Source organism: Chiloscyllium punctatum, chromosome 34 (genome assembly GCF_047496795.1).
Source record: "Chiloscyllium punctatum isolate Juve2018m chromosome 34, sChiPun1.3, whole genome shotgun sequence".
Lineage (NCBI taxonomy): Eukaryota > Metazoa > Chordata > Chondrichthyes > Orectolobiformes > Hemiscylliidae > Chiloscyllium > Chiloscyllium punctatum.
This window is the reverse complement of record NC_092772.1, coordinates 48,567,506-48,591,971: the sequence shown is the minus strand read 5'-3', so window position 1 is coordinate 48,591,971 and position 24,466 is coordinate 48,567,506. Positions and strand designations below refer to the sequence as shown.

At 52.9% G+C, this 24,466-nt stretch overlaps 20 non-coding genes across 20 annotated transcripts; all 20 read right to left on the bottom strand.

Annotated features, from left to right (window-relative positions):
* Nucleotides 1-513: 513 nt before the first annotated feature.
* Nucleotides 514-586, bottom strand: trnat-ugu (transfer RNA threonine (anticodon UGU)). Its single transcript has one exon. It is a non-coding gene; the product is annotated as a tRNA-Thr (tRNA).
* Nucleotides 587-1,737: 1,151 nt separating this feature from the next.
* On the bottom strand, nucleotides 1,738-1,810 carry trnat-ugu (transfer RNA threonine (anticodon UGU)). Its single transcript has one exon. It is a non-coding gene; the product is annotated as a tRNA-Thr (tRNA).
* A 1,152-nt stretch (nucleotides 1,811-2,962) lies between these two features.
* Nucleotides 2,963-3,035, bottom strand: trnat-ugu (transfer RNA threonine (anticodon UGU)). Its single transcript has one exon. It is a non-coding gene; the product is annotated as a tRNA-Thr (tRNA).
* A 1,152-nt stretch (nucleotides 3,036-4,187) lies between these two features.
* On the bottom strand, nucleotides 4,188-4,260 carry trnat-ugu (transfer RNA threonine (anticodon UGU)). Its single transcript has one exon. It is a non-coding gene; the product is annotated as a tRNA-Thr (tRNA).
* Nucleotides 4,261-5,411: 1,151 nt separating this feature from the next.
* On the bottom strand, nucleotides 5,412-5,484 carry trnat-ugu (transfer RNA threonine (anticodon UGU)). Its single transcript has one exon. It is a non-coding gene; the product is annotated as a tRNA-Thr (tRNA).
* Nucleotides 5,485-6,636: 1,152 nt separating this feature from the next.
* On the bottom strand, nucleotides 6,637-6,709 carry trnat-ugu (transfer RNA threonine (anticodon UGU)). Its single transcript has one exon. It is a non-coding gene; the product is annotated as a tRNA-Thr (tRNA).
* A 1,151-nt stretch (nucleotides 6,710-7,860) lies between these two features.
* On the bottom strand, nucleotides 7,861-7,933 carry trnat-ugu (transfer RNA threonine (anticodon UGU)). Its single transcript has one exon. It is a non-coding gene; the product is annotated as a tRNA-Thr (tRNA).
* A 1,151-nt stretch (nucleotides 7,934-9,084) lies between these two features.
* On the bottom strand, nucleotides 9,085-9,157 carry trnat-ugu (transfer RNA threonine (anticodon UGU)). The gene has a single exon. It is a non-coding gene; the product is annotated as a tRNA-Thr (tRNA).
* A 1,152-nt stretch (nucleotides 9,158-10,309) lies between these two features.
* trnat-ugu (transfer RNA threonine (anticodon UGU)) lies at nucleotides 10,310-10,382 on the bottom strand. The gene has a single exon. It is a non-coding gene; the product is annotated as a tRNA-Thr (tRNA).
* Nucleotides 10,383-11,534: 1,152 nt separating this feature from the next.
* On the bottom strand, nucleotides 11,535-11,607 carry trnat-ugu (transfer RNA threonine (anticodon UGU)). Its single transcript has one exon. It is a non-coding gene; the product is annotated as a tRNA-Thr (tRNA).
* A 1,151-nt stretch (nucleotides 11,608-12,758) lies between these two features.
* Nucleotides 12,759-12,831, bottom strand: trnat-ugu (transfer RNA threonine (anticodon UGU)). Its single transcript has one exon. It is a non-coding gene; the product is annotated as a tRNA-Thr (tRNA).
* A 1,151-nt stretch (nucleotides 12,832-13,982) lies between these two features.
* Nucleotides 13,983-14,055, bottom strand: trnat-ugu (transfer RNA threonine (anticodon UGU)). The gene has a single exon. It is a non-coding gene; the product is annotated as a tRNA-Thr (tRNA).
* A 1,151-nt stretch (nucleotides 14,056-15,206) lies between these two features.
* On the bottom strand, nucleotides 15,207-15,279 carry trnat-ugu (transfer RNA threonine (anticodon UGU)). The gene has a single exon. It is a non-coding gene; the product is annotated as a tRNA-Thr (tRNA).
* A 1,151-nt stretch (nucleotides 15,280-16,430) lies between these two features.
* On the bottom strand, nucleotides 16,431-16,503 carry trnat-ugu (transfer RNA threonine (anticodon UGU)). Its single transcript has one exon. It is a non-coding gene; the product is annotated as a tRNA-Thr (tRNA).
* A 1,152-nt stretch (nucleotides 16,504-17,655) lies between these two features.
* Nucleotides 17,656-17,728, bottom strand: trnat-ugu (transfer RNA threonine (anticodon UGU)). Its single transcript has one exon. It is a non-coding gene; the product is annotated as a tRNA-Thr (tRNA).
* A 1,151-nt stretch (nucleotides 17,729-18,879) lies between these two features.
* trnat-ugu (transfer RNA threonine (anticodon UGU)) lies at nucleotides 18,880-18,952 on the bottom strand. The gene has a single exon. It is a non-coding gene; the product is annotated as a tRNA-Thr (tRNA).
* Nucleotides 18,953-20,104: 1,152 nt separating this feature from the next.
* On the bottom strand, nucleotides 20,105-20,177 carry trnat-ugu (transfer RNA threonine (anticodon UGU)). The gene has a single exon. It is a non-coding gene; the product is annotated as a tRNA-Thr (tRNA).
* Nucleotides 20,178-21,329: 1,152 nt separating this feature from the next.
* On the bottom strand, nucleotides 21,330-21,402 carry trnat-ugu (transfer RNA threonine (anticodon UGU)). Its single transcript has one exon. It is a non-coding gene; the product is annotated as a tRNA-Thr (tRNA).
* Nucleotides 21,403-22,553: 1,151 nt separating this feature from the next.
* Nucleotides 22,554-22,626, bottom strand: trnat-ugu (transfer RNA threonine (anticodon UGU)). Its single transcript has one exon. It is a non-coding gene; the product is annotated as a tRNA-Thr (tRNA).
* Nucleotides 22,627-23,778: 1,152 nt separating this feature from the next.
* trnat-ugu (transfer RNA threonine (anticodon UGU)) lies at nucleotides 23,779-23,851 on the bottom strand. The gene has a single exon. It is a non-coding gene; the product is annotated as a tRNA-Thr (tRNA).
* Nucleotides 23,852-24,466: the final 615 nt, after the last annotated feature.

Genomic DNA, 24,466 nt, shown 5'->3' with positions numbered 1-24,466 from the left:
GAATGGCCTGTTTCCAAACTGGAGAGATCCTATGCTTCTGTGATTTCTGTCCAGACATAATTGGGAATTGTCATTCGCTCGCTTGGAGTGACTGGGGTCAGCGATCTCAAAGTTAAATCCGTCAACACACACAGCCCCGTTCTTTGCCTGCAGAAAAAAGAAGTTTGTGGATTTCAACTCAACGCTGTAAGTGACAAAAACAGAAGTTGCAGGAAAAGCTCAACAGGTTTGAGAGGAGACAGGTGTCTGTCACTTCAGGGCAATGACCTTGGTGTTTCAGACATCAATTCCCAAGCTCTTGATTGACAAAAACAGCAGCAAGCTGTCAGACCAACAGGGTTTTTTCTGAGCTCGACTCGTTCATCCGGTGGTTGGAGGGTGAACGCTCGTGCTGCCAAAGGAGCCGCTTGGACCACAAACTGGCGTGGAGCGATTCCAACAAAGTGCTCCTCAGTCTCATCCCGAGCGTTGAAACAGAGTCGGCTTTGGTCGGGTCGGGCAGCACGGTTGACGAGGCCCCAGTGAGACTTGAACTCACGACCCCTGGTTTACAAGACCAGTGCTCTAACCGCTGAGCTATGGAGCCGGGTGGCGCCGCGCTTAGCGCTCGCGGCTGATTGGTTCACACTGGCTGACTCAAAGCGCTTGGGACACAGGTTCCAATCGACCCTCGCGTCACCGTCTGTGCAGTTTGAACATTCTGCCCGCGCGTGGGTTTGCTCCGGCTGCTCCGGTTACCGCTCTCAGTACAAAGATGTGTAGCGTTTGCGGGATTGGCCATGCTTCATTGTCCCATTGTGTCCGGTGATTGTGCGGGCCCGGAAGGGTGGATTAGTCAGCATTCAATGGAGAATGATGCAGTGTGCGCAATGGATCTGGGTCGATTGCTCTCTGCAGGGTCGGTGTTGACGAGATTAGAATAAATTAGATTGGCTACAGTGTGGAAACAGGCCCTTCAGCCCAACAAGTCCACATCGATCCTCTGAAGAGTAACCCGCCCAGACCCGTTTCTCACTGAATAATGCATCGATGACAATTTAGAATGGCCAATTCACTCGACCTGCCCGTCTTTGGACTGTGGGAGGAAACCGGAGCAAACCCACGCAGACTCTGGGAGAATGTGCAAACTCGACACGGAATCGACTCCCGACAGTTGGAATCGAGCCTGGGTCCCTAGTAGCGCTGTCAGGCAGCAGTGAGAACCACTGAGCGACTCGTCGGGCGGAATGGCCTGTTTCCAAACTGGAGAGATCCTATGCTTCTGTGATTTCTGTCCAGACATAATTGGGAATTGTCATTCGCTCGCTTGGAGTGACTGGGGTCAGCGATCTCAAAGTTAAATCCGTCAACACACACAGCCCCGTTCTTTGCCTGCAGAAAAAAGAAGTTTGTGGATTTCAACTCAACGCTGTAAGTGACAAAAACAGAAGTTGCAGGAAAAGCTCAACAGGTTTGAGAGGAGACAGGTGTCTGTCACTTCAGGGTAATGACCTTGGTGTTTCAGACATCAATTCCCAAGCTCTTGATTGACAAAAACAGCAGCAAGCGGTCAGACCAACAGGGTTTTTTCTGAGCTCGACTCGTTCATCCGGTGGTTGGAGGGTGAAAGCTCGTGCTGCCAAAGGAGCCGCTTGGACCACAAACTGGCGTGGAGCGATTCCAACAAAGTGCTCCTCAGTCTCATCCCGAGCGTTGAAACAGAGTCGGCTCTGGCCGCGCCGGGCAGCACGGATGACGAGGCCCCAGTGAGATTTGAACTCACGACCCCTGGTTTACAAGACCAGTGCTCTAACCACTGAGCTATGGAGCCGGGTGGCGCTGCGTTCAGCGCTCGCGGCTGATTGGTTCACACTGGCTGACTCAAAGCGCTTGGGACACAGGTTCCAATCGACCCTCGCGTCACCGTCTGTGCAGTTTGAACATTCTGCCCGCGCGTGGGTTTGCTCCGGCTGCTCCGGTTACCGCTCTCAGTACAAAGATGTGTAGCGTTTGCGGGATTGGCCATGCTTCATTGTCCCATTGTGTCCGGTGATTGTGCGGGCCCGGAAGGGTGGATTAGTCAGCATTCAATGGAGAATGATGCAGTGTGCGCAATGGATCTGGGTCGATTGCTCTCTGCAGGGTCGGTGTTGACGAGATTAGAATAAATTAGATTGGCTACAGTGTGGAAACAGGCCCTTCAGCCCAACAAGTCCACATCGATCCTCTGAAGAGTAACCCGCCCAGACCCGTTTCTCACTGAATAATGCATCGATGACAATTTAGAATGGCCAATTCACTCGACCTGCCCGTCTTTGGACTGTGGGAGGAAACCGAAGCAAACCCACGCAGACTCTGGGAGAATGTGCAAACTCGACACGGAATCGACTCCCGACAGTTGGAATCGAGCCTGGGTCCCTAGTAGCGCTGTCAGGCAGCAGTGAGAACCACTGAGCGACTCGTCGGGCGGAATGGCCTGTTTCCAAACTGGAGAGATCCTATGCTTCTGTGATTTCTGTCCAGACATAATTGGGAATTGTCATTCGCTCGCTTGGAGTGACTGGGGTCAGCGATCTCAAAGTTAAATCCGTCAACACACACAGCCCCGTTCTTTGCCTGCAGAAAAAAGAAGTTTGTGGATTTCAAGTCAACGCTGTAAGTGACAAAAACAGAAGTTGCAGGAAAAGCTCAACAGGTTTGAGAGGAGACAGGTGTCTGTCACTTCAGGGTAATGACCTTGGTGTTTCAGACATCAATTCCCAAGCTCTTGATTGACAAAAACAGCAGCAAGCTGTCAGACCAACAGGGTTTTTTCTGAGCTCGACTCGTTCATCCGGTGGTTGGGGGGTGAACGCTCGTGCTGCCAAAGGAGCCGCTTGGACCACAAACTGGCGTGGAGCGATTCCAACAAAGTGCTCCTCAGTCTCAAACCCGAGCGTTGAAACAGAGTCGGCTCTGGCCGGGTCGGGCAGCACGGATGACGAGGCCCCAGTGAGATTTGAACTCACGACCCCTGGTTTACAAAACCAGTGCTCTAACCGCTGAGCTATGGAGCCGGGGGGCCCTGCGCTCAGCGCTCGCGGCTGATTGGTTCACACTGGCTGACTCAAAGCGCTTGGGACACAGGTTCCAATCGACCCTCGCGTCACCGTCTGTGCAGTTTGAACATTCTGCCCGCGCGTGGGTTTGCTCCGGCTGCTCCGGTTACCGCTCTCAGTACAAAGATGTGTAGCGTTTGCGGGATTGGCCATGCTTCATTGTCCCATTGTGTCCGGTGATTGTGCGGGCCCGGAAGGGTGGATTAGTCAGCATTCAATGGAGAATGATGCAGTGTGCGCAATGGATCTGGGTCGATTGCTCTCTGCAGGGTCGGTGTTGACGAGATTAGAATAAATTAGATTGGCTACAGTGTGGAAACAGGCCCTTCAGCCCAACAAGTCCACATCGATCCTCTGAAGAGTAACCCGCCCAGACCCGTTTCTCACTGAATAATGCATCGATGACAATTTAGAATGGCCAATTCACTCGACCTGCCCGTCTTTGGACTGTGGGAGGAAACCCGAGCAAACCCACGCAGACTCTGGGAGAATGTGCAAACTCGACACGGAATCGACTCCCGACAGTTGGAATCGTGCCTGGGTCCCTAGTAGCGCTGTCAGGCAGCAGTGAGAACCACTGAGCGACTCGTCGGGCGGAATGGCCTGTTTCCAAACTGGAGAGATCCTATGCTTCTGTGATTTCTGTCCAGACATAATTGGGAATTGTCATTCGCTCGCTTGGAGTGACTGGGGTCAGCGATCTCAAAGTTAAATCCGTCAACACACACAGCCCCGTTCTTTGCCTGCAGAAAAAAGAAGTTTGTGGATTTCAACTCAACGCTGTAAGTGACAAAAACAGAAGTTGCAGGAAAAGCTCAACAGGTTTGAGAGGAGACAGGTGTCTGTCACTTCAGGGCAATGACCTTGGTGTTTCAGACATCAATTCCCAAGCTCTTGATTGACAAAAACAGCAGCAAGCTGTCAGACCAACAGGGTTTTTTCTGAGCTCGACTCGTTCATCCGGTGGTTGGAGGGTGAACGCTCGTGCTGCCAAAGGAGCCGCTTGGACCACAAACTGGCGTGGAGCGATTCCAACAAAGTGCTCCTCAGTCTCAAACCCGAGCGTTGAAACAGAGTCGGCTCTGGCCGGGTCGGGCAGCACGGATGACGAGGCCCCAGTGAGATTTGAACTCACGACCCCTGGTTTACAAAACCAGTGCTCTAACCGCTGAGCTATGGAGCCGGGTGGCGCTGCGCTCAGCGCTCGCGGCTGATTGGTTCACACTGGCTGACTCAAAGCGCTTGGGACACAGGTTCCAATCGACCCTCGCGTCACCGTCTGTGCAGTTTGAACATTCTGCCCGCGCGTGGGTTTGCTCCGGCTGCTCCGGTTACCGCTCTCAGTACAAAGATGTGTAGCGTTTGCGGGATTGGCCATGCTTCATTGTCCCATTGTGTCCGGTGATTGTGCGGGCCCGGAAGGGTGGATTAGTCAGCATTCAATGGAGAATGATGCAGTGTGCGCAATGGATCTGGGTCGATTGCTCTCTGCAGGGTCGGTGTTGACGAGATTAGAATAAATTAGATTGGCTACAGTGTGGAAACAGGCCCTTCAGCCCAACAAGTCCACATCGATCCTCTGAAGAGTAACCCGCCCAGACCCGTTTCTCACTGAATAATGCATCGATGACAATTTAGAATGGCCAATTCACTCGACCTGCCCGTCTTTGGACTGTGGGAGGAAACCGGAGCAAACCCACGCAGACTCTGGGAGAATGTGCAAACTCGACACGGAATCGACTCCCGACAGTTGGAATCGAGCCTGGGTCCCTAGTAGCGCTGTCAGGCAGCAGTGAGAACCACTGAGCGACTCGTCGGGCGGAATGGCCTGTTTCCAAACTGGAGAGATCCTATGCTTCTGTGATTTCTGTCCAGACATAATTGGGAATTGTCATTCGCTCGCTTGGAGTGACTGGGGTCAGCGATCTCAAAGTTAAATCCGTCAACACACACAGCCCCGTTCTTTGCCTGCAGAAAAAAGAAGTTTGTGGATTTCAACTCAACGCTGTAAGTGACAAAAACAGAAGTTGCAGGAAAAGCTCAACAGGTTTGAGAGGAGACAGGTGTCTGTCACTTCAGGGCAATGACCTTGGTGTTTCAGACATCAATTCCCAAGCTTTTGATTGACAAAAACAGCAGCAAGCTGTCAGACCAACAGGGTTTTTTCTGAGCTCGACTCGTTCATCCGGTGGTTGGAGGGTGAACGCTCGTGCTGCCAAAGGAGCCGCTTGGACCACAAACTGGCGTGGAGCGATTCCAACAAAGTGCTCCTCAGTCTCATCCCGAGCGTTGAAACAGAGTCGGCTTTGGTCGGGTCGGGCAGCACGGTTGACGAGGCCCCAGTGAGACTTGAACTCACGACCCCTGGTTTACAAGACCAGTGCTCTAACCGCTGAGCTATGGAGCCGGGTGGCGCCGCGCTTAGCGCTCGCGGCTGATTGGTTCACACTGGCTGACTCAAAGCGCTTGGGACACAGGTTCCAATCGACCCTCGCGTCACCGTCTGTGCAGTTTGAACATTCTGCCCGCGCGTGGGTTTGCTACGGCTGCTCCGGTTACCGCTCTCAGTACAAAGATGTGTAGCGTTTGCGGGATTGGCCATGCTTCATTGTCCCATTGTGTCCGGTGATTGTGCGGGCCCGGAAGGGTGGATTAGTCAGCATTCAATGGAGAATGATGCAGTGTGCGCAATGGATCTGGGTCGATTGCTCTCTGCAGGGTCGGTGTTGACGAGATTAGAATAAATTAGATTGGCTACAGTGTGGAAACAGGCCCTTCAGCCCAACAAGTCCACATCGATCCTCTGAAGAGTAACCCGCCCAGACCCGTTTCTCACTGAATAATGCATCGATGACAATTTAGAATGGCCAATTCACTCGACCTGCCCGTCTTTGGACTGTGGGAGGAAACCGGAGCAAACCCACGCAGACTCTGGGAGAATGTGCAAACTCGACACGGAATCGACTCCCGACAGTTGGAATCGAGCCTGGGTCCCTAGTAGCGCTGTTAGGCAGCAGTGAGAACCACTGAGCGACTCGTCGGGCGGAATGGCCTGTTTCCAAACTGGAGAGATCCTATGCTTCTGTGATTTCTGTCCAGACATAATTGGGAATTGTCATTCGCTCGCTTGGAGTGACTGGGGTCAGCGATCTCAAAGTTAAATCCGTCAACACACACAGCCCCGTTCTTTGCCTGCAGAAAAAAGAAGTTTGTGGATTTCAACTCAACGCTGTAAGTGACAAAAACAGAAGTTGCAGGAAAAGCTCAACAGGTTTGAGAGGAGACAGGTGTCTGTCACTTCAGGGCAATGACCTTGGTGTTTCAGACATCAATTCCCAAGCTCTTGATTGACAAAAACAGCAGCAAGCTGTCAGACCAACAGGGTTTTTTCTGAGCTCGACTCGTTCATCCGGTGGTTGGAGGGTGAACGCTCGTGCTGCCAAAGGAGCCGCTTGGACCACAAACTGGCGTGGAGCGATTCCAACAAAGTGCTCCTCAGTCTCAAACCCGAGCGTTGAAACAGAGTCGGCTCTGGCCGGGTCGGGCAGCACGGATGACGAGGCCCCAGTGAGATTTGAACTCACGACCCCTGGTTTACAAAACCAGTGCTCTAACCGCTGAGCTATGGAGCCGGGTGGCGCTGCGTTCAGTGCTCGCGGCTGATTGGTTCACACTGGCTGACTCAAAGCGCTTGGGACACAGGTTCCAATCGACCCTCGCGTCACCGTCTGTGCAGTTTGAACATTCTGCCCGCGCGTGGGTTTGCTCCGGCTGCTCCGGTTACCGCTCTCAGTACAAAGATGTGTAGCGTTTGCGGGATTGGCCATGCTTCATTGTCCCATTGTGTCCGGTGATTGTGCGGGCCCGGAAGGGTGGATTAGTCAGCATTCAATGGAGAATGATGCAGTGTGCGCAATGGATCTGGGTCGATTGCTCTCTGCAGGGTCGGTGTTGACGAGATTAGAATAAATTAGATTGGCTACAGTGTGGAAACAGGCCCTTCAGCCCAACAAGTCCACATCGATCCTCTGAAGAGTAACCCGCCCAGACCCGTTTCTCACTGAATAATGCATCGATGACAATTTAGAATGGCCAATTCACTCGACCTGCCCGTCTTTGGACTGTGGGAGGAAACCGGAGCAAACCCACGCAGACTCTGGGAGAATGTGCAAACTCGACACGGAATCGACTCCCGACAGTTGGAATCGAGCCTGGGTCCCTAGTAGCGCTGTCAGGCAGCAGTGAGAACCACTGAGCGACTCGTCGGGCGGAATGGCCTGTTTCCAAACTGGAGAGATCCTATGCTTCTGTGATTTCTGTCCAGACATAATTGGGAATTGTCATTCGCTCGCTTGGAGTGACTGGGGTCAGCGATCTCAAAGTTAAATCCGTCAACACACACAGCCCCGTTCTTTGCCTGCAGAAAAAAGAAGTTTGTGGATTTCAACTCAACGCTGTAAGTGACAAAAACAGAAGTTGCAGGAAAAGCTCAACAGGTTTGAGAGGAGACAGGTGTCTGTCACTTCAGGGCAATGACCTTGGTGTTTCAGACATCAATTCCCAAGCTTTTGATTGACAAAAACAGCAGCAAGCTGTCAGACCAACAGGGTTTTTTCTGAGCTCGACTCGTTCATCCGGTGGTTGGAGGGTGAACGCTCGTGCTGCCAAAGGAGCCGCTTGGACCACAAACTGGCGTGGAGCGATTCCAACAAAGTGCTCCTCAGTCTCATCCCGAGCGTTGAAACAGAGTCGGCTTTGGTCGGGTCGGGCAGCACGGTTGACGAGGCCCCAGTGAGACTTGAACTCACGACCCCTGGTTTACAAGACCAGTGCTCTAACCGCTGAGCTATGGAGCCGGGTGGCGCCGCGCTTAGCGCTCGCGGCTGATTGGTTCACACTGGCTGACTCAAAGCGCTTGGGACACAGGTTCCAATCGACCCTCGCGTCACCGTCTGTGCAGTTTGAACATTCTGCCCGCGCGTGGGTTTGCTCCGGCTGCTCCGGTTACCGCTCTCAGTACAAAGATGTGTAGCGTTTGCGGGATTGGCCATGCTTCATTGTCCCATTGTGTCCGGTGATTGTGCGGGCCCGGAAGGGTGGATTAGTCAGCATTCAATGGAGAATGATGCAGTGTGCGCAATGGATCTGGGTCGATTGCTCTCTGCAGGGTCGGTGTTGACGAGATTAGAATAAATTAGATTGGCTACAGTGTGGAAACAGGCCCTTCAGCCCAACAAGTCCACATCGATCCTCTGAAGAGTAACCCGCCCAGACCCGTTTCTCACTGAATAATGCATCGATGACAATTTAGAATGGCCAATTCACTCGACCTGCCCGTCTTTGGACTGTGGGAGGAAACCGGAGCAAACCCACGCAGACTCTGGGAGAATGTGCAAACTCGACACGGAATCGACTCCCGACAGTTGGAATCGAGCCTGGGTCCCTAGTAGCGCTGTTAGGCAGCAGTGAGAACCACTGAGCGACTCGTCGGGCGGAATGGCCTGTTTCCAAACTGGAGAGATCCTATGCTTCTGTGATTTCTGTCCAGACATAATTGGGAATTGTCATTCGCTCGCTTGGAGTGACTGGGGTCAGCGATCTCAAAGTTAAATCCGTCAACACACACAGCCCCGTTCTTTGCCTGCAGAAAAAAGAAGTTTGTGGATTTCAACTCAACGCTGTAAGTGACAAAAACAGAAGTTGCAGGAAAAGCTCAACAGGTTTGAGAGGAGACAGGTGTCTGTCACTTCAGGGTAATGACCTTGGTGTTTCAGACATCAATTCCCAAGCTCTTGATTGACAAAAACAGCAGCAAGCGGTCAGACCAACAGGGTTTTTTCTGAGCTCGACTCGTTCATCCGGTGGTTGGAGGGTGAAAGCTCGTGCTGCCAAAGGAGCCGCTTGGACCACAAACTGGCGTGGAGCGATTCCAACAAAGTGCTCCTCAGTCTCATCCCGAGCGTTGAAACAGAGTCGGCTCTGGCCGCGCCGGGCAGCACGGATGACGAGGCCCCAGTGAGATTTGAACTCACGACCCCTGGTTTACAAGACCAGTGCTCTAACCGCTGAGCTATGGAGCCGGGTGGCGCTGCGTTCAGCGCTCGCGGCTGATTGGTTCACACTGGCTGACTCAAAGCGCTTGGGACACAGGTTCCAATCGACCCTCGCGTCACCGTCTGTGCAGTTTGAACATTCTGCCCGCGCGTGGGTTTGCTCCGGCTGCTCCGGTTACCGCTCTCAGTACAAAGATGTGTAGCGTTTGCGGGATTGGCCATGCTTCATTGTCCCATTGTGTCCGGTGATTGTGCGGGCCCGGAAGGGTGGATTAGTCAGCATTCAATGGAGAATGATGCAGTGTGCGCAATGGATCTGGGTCGATTGCTCTCTGCAGGGTCGGTGTTGACGAGATTAGAATAAATTAGATTGGCTACAGTGTGGAAACAGGCCCTTCAGCCCAACAAGTCCACATCGATCCTCTGAAGAGTAACCCGCCCAGACCCGTTTCTCACTGAATAATGCATCGATGACAATTTAGAATGGCCAATTCACTCGACCTGCCCGTCTTTGGACTGTGGGAGGAAACCGGAGCAAACCCACGCAGACTCTGGGAGAATGTGCAAACTCGACACGGAATCGACTCCCGACAGTTGGAATCGAGCCTGGGTCCCTAGTAGCGCTGTCAGGCAGCAGTGAGAACCACTGAGCGACTCGTCGGGCGGAATGGCCTGTTTCCAAACTGGAGAGATCCTATGCTTCTGTGATTTCTGTCCAGACATAATTGGGAATTGTCATTCGCTCGCTTGGAGTGACTGGGGTCAGCGATCTCAAAGTTAAATCCGTCAACACACACAGCCCCGTTCTTTGCCTGCAGAAAAAAGAAGTTTGTGGATTTCAACTCAACGCTGTAAGTGACAAAAACAGAAGTTGCAGGAAAAGCTCAACAGGTTTGAGAGGAGACAGGTGTCTGTCACTTCAGGGTAATGACCTTGGTGTTTCAGACATCAATTCCCAAGCTCTTGATTGACAAAAACAGCAGCAAGCTGTCAGACCAACAGGGTTTTTTCTGAGCTCGACTCGTTCATCCGGTGGTTGGGGGGTGAACGCTCGTGCTGCCAAAGGAGCCGCTTGGACCACAAACTGGCGTGGAGCGATTCCAACAAAGTGCTCCTCAGTCTCAAACCCGAGCGTTGAAACAGAGTCGGCTCTGGCCGGGTCGGGCAGCACGGATGACGAGGCCCCAGTGAGATTTGAACTCACGACCCCTGGTTTACAAAACCAGTGCTCTAACCGCTGAGCTATGGAGCCGGGGGGCCCTGCGCTCAGCGCTCGCGGCTGATTGGTTCACACTGGCTGACTCAAAGCGCTTGGGACACAGGTTCCAATCGACCCTCGCGTCACCGTCTGTGCAGTTTGAACATTCTGCCCGCGCGTGGGTTTGCTCCGGCTGCTCCGGTTACCGCTCTCAGTACAAAGATGTGTAGCGTTTGCGGGATTGGCCATGCTTCATTGTCCCATTGTGTCCGGTGATTGTGCGGGCCCGGAAGGGTGGATTAGTCAGCATTCAATGGAGAATGATGCAGTGTGCGCAATGGATCTGGGTCGATTGCTCTCTGCAGGGTCGGTGTTGACGAGATTAGAATAAATTAGATTGGCTACAGTGTGGAAACAGGCCCTTCAGCCCAACAAGTCCACATCGATCCTCTGAAGAGTAACCCGCCCAGACCCGTTTCTCACTGAATAATGCATCGATGACAATTTAGAATGGCCAATTCACTCGACCTGCCCGTCTTTGGACTGTGGGAGGAAACCCGAGCAAACCCACGCAGACTCTGGGAGAATGTGCAAACTCGACACGGAATCGACTCCCGACAGTTGGAATCGAGCCTGGGTCCCTAGTAGCGCTGTCAGGCAGCAGTGAGAACCACTGAGCGACTCGTCGGGCGGAATGGCCTGTTTCCAAACTGGAGAGATCCTATGCTTCTGTGATTTCTGTCCAGACATAATTGGGAATTGTCATTCGCTCGCTTGGAGTGACTGGGGTCAGCGATCTCAAAGTTAAATCCGTCAACACACACAGCCCCGTTCTTTGCCTGCAGAAAAAAGAAGTTTGTGGATTTCAACTCAACGCTGTAAGTGACAAAAACAGAAGTTGCAGGAAAAGCTCAACAGGTTTGAGAGGAGACAGGTGTCTGTCACTTCAGGGCAATGACCTTGGTGTTTCAGACATCAATTCCCAAGCTCTTGATTGACAAAAACAGCAGCAAGCTGTCAGACCAACAGGGTTTTTTCTGAGCTCGACTCGTTCATCCGGTGGTTGGAGGGTGAACGCTCGTGCTGCCAAAGGAGCCGCTTGGACCACAAACTGACGTGGAGCGATTCCAACAAAGTGCTCCTCAGTCTCAAACCCGAGCGTTGAAACAGAGTCGGCTCTGGCCGGGTCGGGCAGCACGGATGACGAGGCCCCAGTGAGATTTGAACTCACGACCCCTGGTTTACAAAACCAGTGCTCTAACCGCTGAGCTATGGAGCCGGGTGGCGCTGCGCTCAGCGCTCGCGGCTGATTGGTTCACACTGGCTGACTCAAAGCGCTTGGGACACAGGTTCCAATCGACCCTCGCGTCACCGTCTGTGCAGTTTGAACATTCTGCCCGCGCGTGGGTTTGCTCCGGCTGCTCCGGTTACCGCTCTCAGTACAAAGATGTGTAGCGTTTGCGGGATTGGCCATGCTTCATTGTCCCATTGTGTCCGGTGATTGTGCGGGCCCGGAAGGGTGGATTAGTCAGCATTCAATGGAGAATGATGCAGTGTGCGCAATGGATCTGGGTCGATTGCTCTCTGCAGGGTCGGTGTTGACGAGATTAGAATAAATTAGATTGGCTACAGTGTGGAAACAGGCCCTTCAGCCCAACAAGTCCACATCGATCCTCTGAAGAGTAACCCGCCCAGACCCGTTTCTCACTGAATAATGCATCGATGACAATTTAGAATGGCCAATTCACTCGACCTGCCCGTCTTTGGACTGTGGGAGGAAACCGGAGCAAACCCACGCAGACTCTGGGAGAATGTGCAAACTCGACACGGAATCGACTCCCGACAGTTGGAATCGAGCCTGGGTCCCTAGTAGCGCTGTCAGGCAGCAGTGAGAACCACTGAGCGACTCGTCGGGCGGAATGGCCTGTTTCCAAACTGGAGAGATCCTATGCTTCTGTGATTTCTGTCCAGACATAATTGGGAATTGTCATTCGCTCGCTTGGAGTGACTGGGGTCAGCGATCTCAAAGTTAAATCCGTCAACACACACAGCCCCGTTCTTTGCCTGCAGAAAAAAGAAGTTTGTGGATTTCAACTCAACGCTGTAAGTGACAAAAACAGAAGTTGCAGGAAAAGCTCAACAGGTTTGAGAGGAGACAGGTGTCTGTCACTTCAGGGCAATGACCTTGGTGTTTCAGACATCAATTCCCAAGCTCTTGATTGACAAAAACAGCAGCAAGCTGTCAGACCAACAGGGTTTTTTCTGAGCTCGACTCGTTCATCCGGTGGTTGGAGGGTGAACGCTCGTGCTGCCAAAGGAGCCGCTTGGACCACAAACTGGCGTGGAGCGATTCCAACAAAGTGCTCCTCAGTCTCATCCCGAGCGTTGAAACAGAGTCGGCTTTGGTCGGGTCGGGCAGCACGGTTGACGAGGCCCCAGTGAGATTTGAACTCACGACCCCTGGTTTACAAGACCAGTGCTCTAACCGCTGAGCTATGGAGCCGGGTGGCGCCGCGCTTAGCGCTCGCGGCTGATTGGTTCACACTGGCTGACTCAAAGCGCTTGGGACACAGGTTCCAATCGACCCTCGCGTCACCGTCTGTGCAGTTTGAACATTCTGCCCGCGCGTGGGTTTGCTCCGGCTGCTCCGGTTACCGCTCTCAGTACAAAGATGTGTAGCGTTTGCGGGATTGGCCATGCTTCATTGTCCCATTGTGTCCGGTGATTGTGCGGGCCCGGAAGGGTGGATTAGTCAGCATTCAATGGAGAATGATGCAGTGTGCGCAATGGATCTGGGTCGATTGCTCTCTGCAGGGTCGGTGTTGACGAGATTAGAATAAATTAGATTGGCTACAGTGTGGAAACAGGCCCTTCAGCCCAACAAGTCCACATCGATCCTCTGAAGAGTAACCCGCCCAGACCCGTTTCTCACTGAATAATGCATCGATGACAATTTAGAATGGCCAATTCACTCGACCTGCCCGTCTTTGGACTGTGGGAGGAAACCCGAGCAAACCCACGCAGACTCTGGGAGAATGTGCAAACTCGACACGGAATCGACTCCCGACAGTTGGAATCGAGCCTGGGTCCCTAGTAGCGCTGTCAGGCAGCAGTGAGAACCACTGAGCGACTCGTCGGGCGGAATGGCCTGTTTCCAAACTGGAGAGATCCTATGCTTCTGTGATTTCTGTCCAGACATAATTGGGAATTGTCATTCGCTCGCTTGGAGTGACTGGGGTCAGCGATCTCAAAGTTAAATCCGTCAACACACACAGCCCCGTTCTTTGCCTGCAGAAAAAAGAAGTTTGTGGATTTCAACTCAACGCTGTAAGTGACAAAAACAGAAGTTGCAGGAAAAGCTCAACAGGTTTGAGAGGAGACAGGTGTCTGTCACTTCAGGGCAATGACCTTGGTGTTTCAGACATCAATTCCCAAGCTCTTGATTGACAAAAACAGCAGCAAGCTGTCAGACCAACAGGGTTTTTTCTGAGCTCGACTCGTTCATCCGGTGGTTGGAGGGTGAACGCTCGTGCTGCCAAAGGAGCCGCTTGGACCACCAACTGGCGTGGAGCGATTCCAACAAAGTGCTCCTCAGTCACATCCCGAGCGTTGAAACAGAGTCGGCTTTGGTCGGGTCGGGCAGCACGGTTGACGAGGCCCCAGTGAGACTTGAACTCACGACCCCTGGTTTACAAGACCAGTGCTCTAACCGCTGAGCTATGGAGCCGGGTGGCGCCGCGCTTAGCGCTCGCGGCTGATTGGTTCACACTGGCTGACTCAAAGCGCTTGGGACACAGGTTCCAATCGACCCTCGCGTCACCGTCTGTGCAGTTTGAACATTCTGCCCGCGCGTGGGTTTGCTCCGGCTGCTCCGGTTACCGCTCTCAGTACAAAGATGTGTAGCGTTTGCGGGATTGGCCATGCTTCATTGTCCCATTGTGTCCGGTGATTGTGCGGGCCCGGAAGGGTGGATTAGTCAGCATTCAATGGAGAATGATGCAGTGTGCGCAATGGATCTGGGTCGATTGCTCTCTGCAGGGTCGGTGTTGACGAGATTAGAATAAATTAGATTGGCTACAGTGTGGAAACAGGCCCTTCAGCCCAACAAGTCCACATCGATCCTCTGAAGAGTAACCCGCCCAGACCCGTTTCTCACTGAATAATGCATCGATGACAATTTAGAATGGCCAATTCACTCGACCTGCCCGTCTTTGGACTGTGGGAGGAAACCGGAGCAAACCCACGCAGACTCTGGGAGAATGTGCAAACTCGACACGGAATCGACTCCCGACAGTTGGAATCGAGCCTGGGTCCCTAGTAGCGCTGTCAGGCAGCAGTGAGAACCACTGAGCGACTCGTCGGGCGGAATGGCCTGTTTCCAAACTGGAGAGATCCTATGCTTCTGTGATTTCTGTCCAGACATAATTGGGAATTGTCATTCGCTCGCTTGGAGTGACTGGGGTCAGCGATCTCAAAGTTAAATCCGTCAACACACACAGCCCCGTTCTTTGCCTGCAGAAAAAAGAAGTTTGTGGATTTCAACTCAACGCTGTAAGTGACAAAAACAGAAGTTGCAGGAAAAGCTCAACAGGTTTGAGAGGAGACAGGTGTCTGTCACTTCAGGGCAATGACCTTGGTGTTTCAGACATCAATTCCCAAGCTCTTGATTGACAAAAACAGCAGCAAGCTGTCAGACCAACAGGGTTTTTTCTGAGCTCGACTCGTTCATCCGGTGGTTGGAGGGTGAACGCTCGTGCTGCCAAAGGAGCCGCTTGGACCACAAACTGGCGTGGAGCGATTCCAACAAAGTGCTCCTCAGTCTCATCCCGAGCGTTGAAACAGAGTCGGCTTTGGTCGGGTCGGGCAGCACGGTTGACGAGGCCCCAGTGAGACTTGAACTCACGACCCCTGGTTTACAAGACCAGTGCTCTAACCGCTGAGCTATGGAGCCGGGTGGCGCCGCGCTTAGCGCTCGCGGCTGATTGGTTCACACTGGCTGACTCAAAGCGCTTGGGACACAGGTTCCAATCGACCCTCGCGTCACCGTCTGTGCAGTTTGAACATTCTGCCCGCGCGTGGGTTTGCTCCGGCTGCTCCGGTTACCGCTCTCAGTACAAAGATGTGTAGCGTTTGCGGGATTGGCCATGCTTCATTGTCCCATTGTGTCCGGTGATTGTGCGGGCCCGGAAGGGTGGATTAGTCAGCATTCAATGGAGAATGATGCAGTGTGCGCAATGGATCTGGGTCGATTGCTCTCTGCAGGGTCGGTGTTGACGAGATTAGAATAAATTAGATTGGCTACAGTGTGGAAACAGGCCCTTCAGCCCAACAAGTCCACATCGATCCTCTGAAGAGTAACCCGCCCAGACCCGTTTCTCACTGAATAATGCATCGATGACAATTTAGAATGGCCAATTCACTCGACCTGCCCGTCTTTGGACTGTGGGAGGAAACCCGAGCAAACCCACGCAGACTCTGGGAGAATGTGCAAACTCGACACGGAATCGACTCCCGACAGTTGGAATCGAGCCTGGGTCCCTAGTAGCGCTGTTAGGCAGCAGTGAGAACCACTGAGCGACTCGTCGGGCGGAATGGCCTGTTTCCAAACTGGAGAGATCCTATGCTTCTGTGATTTCTGTCCAGACATAATTGGGAATTGTCATTCGCTCGCTTGGAGTGACTGGGGTCAGCGATCTCAAAGTTAAATCCGTCAACACACACAGCCCCGTTCTTTGCCTGCAGAAAAAAGAAGTTTGTGGATTTCAACTCAACGCTGTAAGTGACAAAAACAGAAGTTGCAGGAAAAGCTCAACAGGTTTGAGAGGAGACAGGTGTCTGTCACTTCAGGGTAATGACCTTGGTGTTTCAGACATCAATTCCCAAGCTCTTGATTGACAAAAACAGCAGCAAGCGGTCAGACCAACAGGGTTTTTTCTGAGCTCGACTCGTTCATCCGGTGGTTGGAGGGTGAATGCTCGTGCTGCCAAAGGAGCCGCTTGGACCACAAACTGGCGTGGAGCGATTCCAACAAAGTGCTCCTCAGTCTCATCCCGAGCGTTGAAACAGAGTCGGCTCTGGTCGGGTCGGGCAGCACGGATGACGAGGCCCCAGTGAGATTTGAACTCACGACCCCTGGTTTACAAAACCAGTGCTCTAACCGCTGAGCTATGGAGCCGGGTGGCGCTCCGTTCAGCGCTCGCGGCTGATTGGTTCACACTGGCTGACTCAAAGCGCTTGGGACACAGGTTCCAATCGACCCTCGCGTCACCGTCTGTGCAGTTTGAACATTCTGCCCGCGCGTGGGTTTGCTCCGGCTGCTCCGGTTACTGCTCTCAGTACAAAGATGTGTAGCGTTTGCGGGATTGGCCATGCTTCATTGTCCCATTGTGTCCGGTGATTGTGCGGGCCCGGAAGGGTGGATTAGTCAGCATTCAATGGAGAATGATGCAGTGTGCGCAATGGATCTGGGTCGATTGCTCTCTGCAGGGTCGGTGTTGACGAGATTAGAATAAATTAGATTGGCTACAGTGTGGAAACAGGCCCTTCAGCCCAACAAGTCCACATCGATCCTCTGAAGAGTAACCCGCCCAGACCCGTTTCTCACTGAATAATGCATCGATGACAATTTAGAATGGCCAATTCACTCGACCTGCCCGTCTTTGGACTGTGGGAGGAAACCGGAGCAAACCCACGCAGACTCTGGGAGAATGTGCAAACTCGACACGGAATCGACTCCCGACAGTTGGAATCGAGCCTGGGTCCCTAGTAGCGCTGTCAGGCAGCAGTGAGAACCACTGAGCGACTCGTCGGGCGGAATGGCCTGTTTCCAAACTGGAGAGATCCTATGCTTCTGTGATTTCTGTCCAGACATAATTGGGAATTGTCATTCGCTCGCTTGGAGTGACTGGGGTCAGCGATCTCAAAGTTAAATCCGTCAACACACACAGCCCCGTTCTTTGCCTGCAGAAAAAAGAAGTTTGTGGATTTCAACTCAACGCTGTAAGTGACAAAAACAGAAGTTGCAGGAAAAGCTCAACAGGTTTGAGAGGAGACAGGTGTCTGTCACTTCAGGGTAATGACCTTGGTGTTTCAGACATCAATTCCCAAGCTCTTGATTGACAAAAACAGCAGCAAGCTGTCAGACCAACAGGGTTTTTTCTGAGCTCGACTCGTTCATCCGGTGGTTGGGGGGTGAACGCTCGTGCTGCCAAAGGAGCCGCTTGGACCACAAACTGGCGTGGAGCGATTCCAACAAAGTGCTCCTCAGTCTCAAACCCGAGCGTTGAAACAGAGTCGGCTCTGGCCGGGTCGGGCAGCACGGATGACGAGGCCCCAGTGAGATTTGAACTCACGACCCCTGGTTTACAAAACCAGTGCTCTAACCGCTGAGCTATGGAGCCGGGTGGCGCTGCGCTCAGCGCTCGCGGCTGATTGGTTCACACTGGCTGACTCAAAGCGCTTGGGACACAGGTTCCAATCGACCCTCGCGTCACCGTCTGTGCAGTTTGAACATTCTGCCCGCGCGTGGGTTTGCTCCGGCTGCTCCGGTTACCGCTCTCAGTACAAAGATGTGTAGCGTTTGCGGGATTGGCCATGCTTCATTGTCCCATTGTGTCCGGTGATTGTGCGGGCCCGGAAGGGTGGATTAGTCAGCATTCAATGGAGAATGATGCAGTGTGCGCAATGGATCTGGGTCGATTGCTCTCTGCAGGGTCGGTGTTGACGAGATTAGAATAAATTAGATTGGCTACAGTGTGGAAACAGGCCCTTCAGCCCAACAAGTCCACATCGATCCTCTGAAGAGTAACCCGCCCAGACCCGTTTCTCACTGAATAATGCATCGATGACAATTTAGAATGGCCAATTCACTCGACCTGCCCGTCTTTGGACTGTGGGAGGAAACCGGAGCAAACCCACGCAGACTCTGGGAGAATGTGCAAACTCGACACGGAATCGACTCCCGACAGTTGGAATCGAGCCTGGGTCCCTAGTAGCGCTGTCAGGCAGCAGTGAGAACCACTGAGCGACTCGTCGGGCGGAATGGCCTGTTTCCAAACTGGAGAGATCCTATGCTTCTGTGATTTCTGTCCAGACATAATTGGGAATTGTCATTCGCTCGCTTGGAGTGACTGGGGTCAGCGATCTCAAAGTTAAATCCGTCAACACACACAGCCCCGTTCTTTGCCTGCAGAAAAAAGAAGTTTGTGGATTTCAACTCAACGCTGTAAGTGACAAAAACAGAAGTTGCAGGAAAAGCTCAACAGGTTTGAGAGGAGACAGGTGTCTGTCACTTCAGGGTAATGACCTTGGTGTTTCAGACATCAATTCCCAAGCTCTTGATTGACAAAAACAGCAGCAAGCGGTCAGACCAACAGGGTTTTTTCTGAGCTCGACTCGTTCATCCGGTGGTTGGAGGGTGAATGCTCGTGCTGCCAAAGGAGCCGCTTGGACCACAAACTGGCGTGGAGCGATTCCAACAAAGTGCTCCTCAGTCTCATCCCGAGCGTTGAAACAGAGTCGGCTCTGGTCGGGTCGGGCAGCACGGATGACGAGGCCCCAGTGAGATTTGAACTCACGACCCCTGGTTTACAAAACCAGTGCTCTAACCGCTGAGCTATGGAGCCGGGTGGCGCTCCGTTCAGCGCTCGCGGCTGATTGGTTCACACTGGCTGACTCAAAGCGCTTGGGACACAGGTTCCAATCGACCCTCGCGTCACCGTCTGTGCAGTTTGAACATTCTGCCCGCGCGTGGGTTTGCTCCGGCTGCTCCGGTTACCGCTCTCAGTACAAAGATGTGTAGCGTTTGCGGGATTGGCCATGCTTCATTGTCCCATTGTGTCCGGTGATTGTGCGGGCCCGGAAGGGTGGATTAGTCAGCATTCAATGGAGAATGATGCAGTGTGCGCAATGGATCTGGGTCGATTGCTCTCTGCAGGGTCGGTGTTGACGAGATTAGAATAAATTAGATTGGCTACAGTGTGGAAACAGGCCCTTCAGCCCAACAAGTCCACATCGATCCTCTGAAGAGTAACCCGCCCAGACCCGTTTCTCACTGAATAATGCATCGATGACAATTTAGAATGGCCAATTCACTCGACCTGCCCGTCTTTGGACTGTGGGAGGAAACCGGAGCAAACCCACGCAGACTCTGGGAGAATGTGCAAACTCGACACGGAATCGACTCCCGACAGTTGGAATCGAGCCTGGGTCCCTAGTAGCGCTGTCAGGCAGCAGTGAGAACCACTGAGCGACTCGTCGGGCGGAATGGCCTGTTTCCAAACTGGAGAGATCCTATGCTTCTGTGATTTCTGTCCAGACATAATTGGGAATTGTCATTCGCTCGCTTGGAGTGACTGGGGTCAGCGATCTCAAAGTTAAATCCGTCAACACACACAGCCCCGTTCTTTGCCTGCAGAAAAAAGAAGTTTGTGGATTTCAACTCAACGCTGTAAGTGACAAAAACAGAAGTTGCAGGAAAAGCTCAACAGGTTTGAGAGGAGACAGGTGTCTGTCACTTCAGGGTAATGACCTTGGTGTTTCAGACATCAATTCCCAAGCTCTTGATTGACAAAAACAGCAGCAAGCTGTCAGACCAACAGGGTTTTTTCTGAGCTCGACTCGTTCATCCGGTGGTTGGGGGGTGAACGCTCGTGCTGCCAAAGGAGCCGCTTGGACCACAAACTGGCGTGGAGCGATTCCAACAAAGTGCTCCTCAGTCTCAAACCCGAGCGTTGAAACAGAGTCGGCTCTGGCCGGGTCGGGCAGCACGGATGACGAGGCCCCAGTGAGATTTGAACTCACGACCCCTGGTTTACAAAACCAGTGCTCTAACCGCTGAGCTATGGAGCCGGGTGGCGCTGCGCTCAACGCTCGCGGCTGATTGGTTCACACTGGCTGACTCAAAGCGCTTGGGACACAGGTTCCAATCGACCCTCGCGTCACCGTCTGTGCAGTTTGAACATTCTGCCCGCGCGTGGGTTTGCTCCGGCTGCTCCGGTTACCGCTCTCAGTACAAAGATGTGTAGCGTTTGCGGGATTGGCCATGCTTCATTGTCCCATTGTGTCCGGTGATTGTGCGGGCCCGGAAGGGTGGATTAGTCAGCATTCAATGGAGAATGATGCAGTGTGCGCAATGGATCTGGGTCGATTGCTCTCTGCAGGGTCGGTGTTGACGAGATTAGAATAAATTAGATTGGCTACAGTGTGGAAACAGGCCCTTCAGCCCAACAAGTCCACATCGATCCTCTGAAGAGTAACCCGCCCAGACCCGTTTCTCACTGAATAATGCATCGATGACAATTTAGAATGGCCAATTCACTCGACCTGCCCGTCTTTGGACTGTGGGAGGAAACCCGAGCAAACCCACGCAGACTCTGGGAGAATGTGCAAACTCGACACGGAATCGACTCCCGACAGTTGGAATCGAGCCTGGGTCCCTAGTAGCGCTGTCAGGCAGCAGTGAGAACCACTGAGCGACTCGTCGGGCGGAATGGCCTGTTTCCAAACTGGAGAGATCCTATGCTTCTGTGATTTCTGTCCAGACATAATTGGGAATTGTCATTCGCTCGCTTGGAGTGACTGGGGTCAGCGATCTCAAAGTTAAATCCGTCAACACACACAGCCCCGTTCTTTGCCTGCAGAAAAAAGAAGTTTGTGGATTTCAACTCAACGCTGTAAGTGACAAAAACAGAAGTTGCAGGAAAAGCTCAACAGGTTTGAGAGGAGACAGGTGTCTGTCACTTCAGGGTAATGACCTTGGTGTTTCAGACATCAATTCCCAAGCTCTTGATTGACAAAAACAGCAGCAAGCTGTCAGACCAACAGGGTTTTTTCTGAGCTCGACTCGTTCATCCGGTGGTTGGGGGGTGAACGCTCGTGCTGCCAAAGGAGCCGCTTGGACCACAAACTGGCGTGGAGCGATTCCAACAAAGTGCTCCTCAGTCTCAAACCCGAGCGTTGAAACAGAGTCGGCTCTGGCCGGGTCGGGCAGCACGGATGACGAGGCCCCAGTGAGATTTGAACTCACGACCCCTGGTTTACAAAACCAGTGCTCTAACCGCTGAGCTATGGAGCCGGGTGGCGCTGCGCTCAGCGCTCGCGGCTGATTGGTTCACACTGGCTGACTCAAAGCGCTTGGGACACAGGTTCCAATCGACCCTCGCGTCACCGTCTGTGCAGTTTGAACATTCTGCCCGCGCGTGGGTTTGCTCCGGCTGCTCCGGTTACCGCTCTCAGTACAAAGATGTGTAGCGTTTGCGGGATTGGCCATGCTTCATTGTCCCATTGTGTCCGGTGATTGTGCGGGCCCGGAAGGGTGGATTAGTCAGCATTCAATGGAGAATGATGCAGTGTGCGCAATGGATCTGGGTCGATTGCTCTCTGCAGGGTCGGTGTTGACGAGATTAGAATAAATTAGATTGGCTACAGTGTGGAAACAGGCCCTTCAGCCCAACAAGTCCACATCGATCCTCTGAAGAGTAACCCGCCCAGACCCGTTTCTCACTGAATAATGCATCGATGACAATTTAGAATGGCCAATTCACTCGACCTGCCCGTCTTTGGACTGTGGGAGGAAACCGGAGCAAACCCACGCAGACTCTGGGAGAATGTGCAAACTCGACACGGAATCGACTCCCGACAGTTGGAATCGAGCCTGGGTCCCTAGTAGCGCTGTCAGGCAGCAGTGAGAACCACTGAGCGACTCGTCGGGCGGAATGGCCTGTTTCCAAACTGGAGAGATCCTATGCTTCTGTGATTTCTGTCCAGACATAATTGGGAATTGTCATTCGCTCGCTTGGAGTGACTGGGGTCAGCGATCTCAAAGTTAAATCCGTCAACACACACAGCCCCGTTCTTTGCCTGCAGAAAAAAGAAGTTTGTGGATTTCAACTCAACGCTGTAAGTGACAAAAACAGAAGTTGCAGGAAAAGCTCAACAGGTTTGAGAGGAGACAGGTGTCTGTCACTTCAGGGTAATGACCTTGGTGTTTCAGACATCAATTCCCAAGCTCTTGATTGACAAAAACAGCAGCAAGCGGTCAGACCAACAGGGTTTTTTCTGAGCTCGACTCGTTCATCCGGTGGTTGGAGGGTGAATGCTCGTGCTGCCAAAGGAGCCGCTTGGACCACAAACTGGCGTGGAGCGATTCCAACAAAGTGCTCCTCAGTCTCATCCCGAGCGTTGAAACAGAGTCGGCTCTGGTCGGGTCGGGCAGCACGGATGACGAGGCCCCAGTGAGATTTGAACTCACGACCCCTGGTTTACAAAACCAGTGCTCTAACCGCTGAGCTATGGAGCCGGGTGGCGCTCCGTTCAGCGCTCGCGGCTGATTGGTTCACACTGGCTGACTCAAAGCGCTTGGGACACAGGTTCCAATCGACCCTCGCGTCACCGTCTGTGCAGTTTGAACATTCTGCCCGCGCGTGGGTTTGCTCCGGCTGCTCCGGTTACCGCTCTCAGTACAAAGATGTGTAGCGTTTGCGGGATTGGCCATGCTTCATTGTCCCATTGTGTCCGGTGATTGTGCGGGCCCGGAAGGGTGGATTAGTCAGCATTCAATGGAGAATGATGCAGTGTGCGCAATGGATCTGGGTCGATTGCTCTCTGCAGGGTCGGTGTTGACGAGATTAGAATAAATTAGATTGGCTACAGTGTGGAAACAGGCCCTTCAGCCCAACAAGTCCACATCGATCCTCTGAAGAGTAACCCGCCCAGACCCGTTTCTCACTGAATAATGCATCGATGACAATTTAGAATGGCCAATTCACTCGACCTGCCCGTCTTTGGACTGTGGGAGGAAACCGGAGCAAACCCACGCAGACTCTGGGAGAATGTGCAAACTCGACACGGAATCGACTCCCGACAGTTGGAATCGAGCCTGGGTCCCTAGTAGCGCTGTCAGGCAGCAGTGAGAACCACTGAGCGACTCGTCGGGCGGAATGGCCTGTTTCCAAACTGGAGAGATCCTATGCTTCTGTGATTTCTGTCCAGACATAATTGGGAATTGTCATTCGCTCGCTTGGAGTGACTGGGGTCAGCGATCTCAAAGTTAAATCCGTCAACACACACAGCCCCGTTCTTTGCCTGCAGAAAAAAGAAGTTTGTGGATTTCAACTCAACGCTGTAAGTGACAAAAACAGAAGTTGCAGGAAAAGCTCAACAGGTTTGAGAGGAGACAGGTGTCTGTCACTTCAGGGTAATGACCTTGGTGTTTCAGACATCAATTCCCAAGCTCTTGATTGACAAAAACAGCAGCAAGCTGTCAGACCAACAGGGTTTTTTCTGAGCTCGACTCGTTCATCCGGTGGTTGGGGGGTGAACGCTCGTGCTGCCAAAGGAGCCGCTTGGACCACAAACTGGCGTGGAGCGATTCCAACAAAGTGCTCCTCAGTCTCAAACCCGAGCGTTGAAACAGAGTCGGCTCTGGCCGGGTCGGGCAGCACGGATGACGAGGCCCCAGTGAGATTTGAACTCACGACCCCTGGTTTACAAAACCAGTGCTCTAACCGCTGAGCTATGGAGCCGGGTGGCGCTGCGCTCAGCGCTCGCGGCTGATTGGTTCACACTGGCTGACTCAAAGCGCTTGGGACACAGGTTCCAATCGACCCTCGCGTCACCGTCTGTGCAGTTTGAACATTCTGCCCGCGCGTGGGTTTGCTCCGGCTGCTCCGGTTACCGCTCTCAGTACAAAGATGTGTAGCGTTTGCGGGATTGGCCATGCTTCATTGTCCCATTGTGTCCGGTGATTGTGCGGGCCCGGAAGGGTGGATTAGTCAGCATTCAATGGAGAATGATGCAGTGTGCGCAATGGATCTGGGTCGATTGCTCTCTGCAGGGTCGGTGTTGACGAGATTAGAATAAATTAGATTGGCTACAGTGTGGAAACAGGCCCTTCAGCCCAACAAGTCCACATCGATCCTCTGAAGAGTAACCCGCCCAGACCCGTTTCTCACTGAATAATGCATCGATGACAATTTAGAATGGCCAATTCACTCGACCTGCCCGTCTTTGGACTGTGGGAGGAAACCGGAGCAAACCCACGCAGACTCTGGGAGAATGTGCAAACTCGACACGGAATCGACTCCCGACAGTTGGAATCGAGCCTGGGTCCCTAGTAGCGCTGTCAGGCAGCAGTGAGA